This window comes from Berghia stephanieae, chromosome 9, assembly GCF_034508935.2.
Source record: "Berghia stephanieae isolate SIO BIC M18660-M18661 chromosome 9, UCSD_Bste_1.3, whole genome shotgun sequence".
Classification (NCBI taxonomy): Eukaryota; Metazoa; Mollusca; class Gastropoda; order Nudibranchia; family Aeolidiidae; genus Berghia; species Berghia stephanieae.
This window is the reverse complement of record NC_088368.1, coordinates 961,619-967,341: the sequence shown is the minus strand read 5'-3', so window position 1 is coordinate 967,341 and position 5,723 is coordinate 961,619. Positions and strand designations below refer to the sequence as shown.

Genomic DNA, 5,723 nt, shown 5'->3' with positions numbered 1-5,723 from the left:
ATAAATTGCTAAACGGCTAATGTTGAATGTGAAGGGGCGTTGTCTTCAAACAACTTGTCTCAAATACCACAGAACGTCGATGTAATAAATGTGTTGCTTCACAGATTGTCTCAAAAACTGTCTCAAATACAAGAACGTCAATGTAATAAATGTGTTTCTTCACAGACTGTCTTCTAACAACTTGTCTCAAATACCACAGAACGTCAATGTAATAAATGTGTTGCTTCACAGACTGTCTTCTAACAACTTGTCTCAAATACCACAGAACGTCATGTAATAAATGTGTTGCTTCACAGATTGTCTTCTAACAACTTGTCTCAAATACCACAAACGTCGAATGTAATAAATGTGTTGCTTCACAGATTGTCTTCTAACAACTTGTCTCAAATACCACAGACGTCGATGAATAATGTGTTGCTTCACAGACTGTCTTCTACAACTTGTCTCAAATACCAAAACGTCGATGAATAATGTGTTGCTTCACAGATTGTCTTCTAACAACTTGTCTCAAATACCACAGAACGTCGATGTAATAAATGTGTTGCTTCACAGATGTCTTCTAACAACTTGTCTCAAATACCATATGAACGTCGATGTAATAAATGTGTTGCTTCACAGATTGTCTTCTAACAACTTGTCTCAAATACACCACTAGAACGTCGATGTAATAAATGTGTTGCTTCACAGATTGTCTTCTAACAACTTGTCTCAAATACCATAGAACGTCGATGTAATAAATGTGTTGCTTCACAGATTGTCTTCTAACAACTTGTCTCAAATACCACCCATAGAACGTCGATGTAATAAATGTGTTGCTTCACAGATTGTCTTCTAACGACTTGTCTCAAATACCACAGAACGTCAATGTAATAAATGTGTTGCTTCACAGATTGTCTTCTAACAACTTGTCTCAAATACCACAGAACGTCATGTAATAAATGTGTTGCTTCACAGATTGTCTTCTAACAACTTGTCTCAAATACCACAGAACGTCGATGTAATAAATGTGTTGCTTCACAGATTGTCTTCAAACAACTTGTCTCAAATACCACAGAACGTCAATGTAATAAATGTGTTGCTTCACAGACTGTCTTCTAACAACTTGTCTCAAATACCACAGAACGTCGATGTAATAAATGTGTTGCTTCACAGATTGTCTTCTAACAACTTGTCTCAAAACCACAGAACGTCAATGTAATAAATGTGTTGCTTCACAGATTGTCTTCTAACAACTTGTCTCAAATACCACAGAACGTCGATGTAATAAATGTGTTGCTTCACAGACTGTCTTCTAACAACTTGTCTCAAAACCATAAACTCGATGTAATAAAGTGTGCTTCACAATTGTCTTCTAACAACTGTCTCAATACCAAGAACGTCGATGTAATAATGTGTTGCTTCACAGATTGTCTTCTAACAACTTGTCTCAAATACCACATAGAACGTCGATGTAATAAATGTGTTGCTTCACAGACTGTCTTCTAACAACTTGTCTCAAATACCACAGTAACGTTGATGTAATAAATGTGTTGCTTCACAGATGTCTTCTAACAACTTGTCTCAAATACCACAGAACGTCGATGTAATAAATGTGTTGCTTCACAGATTGTCTTCTAACAACTTGTCTCAAATACCACCCATAGAACGTCGATGTAATAAATGTGTTGCTTCACAGATTGTCTTCTAACAACTTGTCTCAAATACCACAGAACGTCAATGTAATAAATGTGTTGCTTCACAGACTGTCTTCTAACAACTTGTCTCAAATACCATATAACGTCGATGTAATAAATGTGTTGCTTCACAGATTGTCTTCTAACAACTTGTCTCAAATACCACCCATAGAACGTCGATGTAATAAATGTGTTGCTTCACAGACTGTCTTCTAACAACTTGTCTCAAATACCACAGAACGTCGATGTAATAAATGTGTTGCTTCACAGACTGTCTTCTAACAACTTGTCTCAAATACCACAGAACGTCGATGTAATAAATGTGTTGCTTCACAGATTGTCTTCTAACAACTTGTCTCAAATACCACAGAACGTCAATGTAATAAATGTGTTGCTTCACAGATTGTCTTCTAACAACTTGTCTCAAATACCACAGAACGTCGATGTAATAAATGTGTTGCTTCACAGATTGTCTTCTAACAATTTGTCTCAAATACCATAGAACGTCGATGTAATAAATGTGTTGCTTCACAGACTGTCTTCTAACAACTTGTCTCAAATACCACAGAACGTCGATGTAATAAATGTGTTGCTTCACAGACTGTCTTCTGACAACTTGTCTCAAATACCATAGAACGTCGATGTAATAAATGTGTTGCTTCACAGACTGTCTTCTAACAACTTGTCTCAAATACCACAGAACGTCGATGTAATAAATGTGTTGCTTCACAGATTGTCTTCTAACAACTTGTCTCATATACGATAGAACGTCGATATAATAAATGTGTTGCTTCACAGATTGTCTTCTAACAACTTGTCTCAAATACCAGAGAACGTCGATGTAATAAATGTGTTGCTTCACAGATTGTCTTCTGACAACTTGTCTCAAATACCACAGAACGTCTATGTAATAAATGTGTTGCTTCACAGATTGTCTTCTAACAACTTGTCTCAAATACGATAGAACGTCGATATAATAAATGTGTTGCTTCACAGATTGTCTTCTAACAACTTGTCTCAAATACCATAGAACGTCGATATATATATAATATATATATATATATATATATATATATATATATATATATATATATATATATATATATATGTGTGTGTGTGTGTGTGTGTGTGTGTGTTTTGTATGTACACATATCAATTCAACGGAATCAATAAAAATGATTGTAGTGATGAAGGTGATGATGATGATGATGATGATGATGATGATGATGATGATGATGATGATGATGATGATGATGATGATCCTAATAAGCGTCCATGAAAATACTGTTGACATACGTACTGTCATATTTACAACACGGAAACAAATAAACACAACCGTTTTAATATTGTAATGAGTCGATTGAAGCCATCAATGTAAATGAGACAGCTTTATCAATTAAGTACTCACACTCAACGATTTACAAATCCATTATTAGTTTTAAGGATTTTTATTAAATATTTCCCATTCTATAAAAGGGATATGATTCTACCATTCTGTACATCTTTCTGGTTGGGACGAAACCTGTGTTGAAATTCAACTGAACGTCATCAGGTAAGTCAAACTCTAAGCATTCTTGTTTTGACTTTTACGTAACATAACCAAAAATAGAGACTGAACAAAGGCTATTACAGCTGCATTTTTAACTATAGAAATTATAGGCTAAAGTAATATTCCAACTTGATACAAGACAAAATGTTTTGGCATTCTAACCAATCATACATGCGTAGGATTTATATTCAATTTCAAACAGATTTATTTACGTAAAGTATTATCTTTCAAAACATCAAAGTGTGCGGCTATGTGGTCTTGTGGTATGACACTCGCTTTCGGATCGGAAGGTCCTGGGTTCGAGCCTCGTGCTCGGTGCATAGTTGAGTCCTTGGAAAAGGCTCTTTACTCACATTCTCTCACCGTACTCATGTGTAAAATGAGTACCTGGCCGTTACAGCGTTGTCTTTGTCCGAAAATTGTAATATCGCCTAACAGGCGTCATGTCCCGTTCTGAATGTTAATGTTGCTGTTGAACAGGGACTCCTTGTAAAGTGCTTTGAGCACATTTAGTGGATCTTGATAGATTCAAGGTTTGATGTTATGATTTGAACTTGAGGATTTTATACAATATACTATTAAAATACTTTTAAAAAACTAAAATGAGAAAACTTGAAAGCCTAAAAATATGACATTTTTCTTTAGTAATTCTAATATAATTAAACCTACTATTCGTACACGATTTGATAACGGTTTTAATCAGAGGTTTTGATCAGAGGTTTTGATCAGAGGTTTTGATCAGAGTTTTTCATCAGAGGTTTTAATCAGAGGTTTTAATCAGAAGTTTTAATAAGATGTTTTAATCAGAGGTTTTTTTAAAGAGTGCATTAAAATTGGAGGTTTAAGGAAAATAATTTTCACAGGTATAAATATGTGTAAAATTGACAACATTCATTTCCACATTCCTTCCCATCTCTCTATCTATCTCTAGCAAATGACAAATGTCAAATTCCGTGTACATCGCTTACTCTTTTCGTCTTGCAAACTCTCTCTCTTTTCCCCCAAAATACATGAACTCATTCATACACAAATCTCACACTTCACCAATATTTTGTTACAGACTCAAATAGACAACATGGGATATTCACTGATATTCATTCTTCTCACCTCTGTGTTTTGTACGGTGACGTACGGTAAGTAACACTTTTACATTTCACGGCATTGAGTTCTTATGCAAAGGCTACTGTAGTTTAACGTCGATAAATTTGGAACCACGTAAAGCTGTTTCATCAGAAACAGCACTGTCATCTGATGCAGGGATTTCATGAAACAGTGGCAGACAATGCAGAAATTCAAAAAAAGACTATAAGATAAAACCATCCCATAATATCAGCGTGCCTCCACTAGGGATAAACCTTCAGACCTCTCGATTACCAATCAGACGAGGTACCTTGATACCATTGAGCTTACCAGATGGTTGGACGATTTGATGTTTATATTCTTCAAAAGGGTCATGCATTTTCTCTCCCGCTTCACAAAACACAAACATTGAACACGAGAGACGATTGAGTTCCATTGTCATATTATTCATCTCTCATTCCCCTTGCAGTTTGTGGAGAGGTTAGAAATAGAGGCGCCTCTAAGTTTTTTCCCCAGGGATAAAACACTTTAGTAGTTCCGAGCTCTCACGTATGGAATTTTGTACAAAATCCCAAAGCCACTGCGTGACCAAGGAACGAATTTGAAATTTCAGTTGCAAGATTTTAAGGATATTTCATGATATTCCTCTAATGCTTTATCTGTCATATTCCTCTGATGACTTTATCTATGATATTCCTCTTATGACTTTATCTATGATATTTTACTACTGACTTTATCAATGATATTTCACTACTGACTTTATCTATGATATTTCACTACTGACTTTATCTATGATATTTCACTTATGACTTTATCAATGATATTTCACTTATGACTTTATCAATGATATTTCACTTATGACTTTATCAATGATATTTCACTTATGACTTTATCAATGATATTTCACTACTGACTTTATCTATGATATTTCTCTTCAAAATTTGTACCTTTTTACACCATCGGGTTATTCCAAATAACTGACTTGATCTGAGGACAAATCACAGTGTTATGTAGATCTAGATATCCTTACACGTCAAAATCCTATTTTTATTTGACAAAACCGGATGTGGCGGGGTAAACATTTGTCGCACTTCTACGTATTTATTTCAAAGAATTATAAGACACTTTACAGTTCTTTGCTCCTATGAAATTGAGTAAAATCGGGATTTCCCCATTATGAGAGGGTTATGATAATAAAGGTGTGAAACATTTAACGTTAAATCTTTATGAGGAATGCCTATAACGGGTGTCTTTGATTTGACTCACACTACACGTCAATATACCAGGTTTGATTCCTCACATGATCAGATTCCCTCTCTCTACTTATACATGATGTGATTTTCTATGGCCTTATTATTACACGGAAAGTTAGAAAAAAAAATGTTTTATAAAATGATAGGGATTAAAAAGGAAGTGATGAA

At 34.7% G+C, this 5,723-nt stretch overlaps 1 protein-coding gene across 1 annotated transcript in view; it reads left to right on the top strand.

The window, feature by feature from the left end:
- The first annotated feature begins 3,171 nt into the window (after positions 1–3,171).
- LOC144979110 (C-type lectin lectoxin-Thr1-like) overlaps positions 3,172–5,723 on the top strand; it is a 6,423-nt gene continuing 3,871 nt past the window's right edge. The window contains exons 1-2 of the mRNA XM_078925709.1: positions 3,172–3,225; positions 4,283–4,355. The gene's annotated coding sequence lies outside the window, so the exon portion shown is untranslated. The remainder of the gene's footprint in view (positions 3,226–4,282; positions 4,356–5,723) is intronic.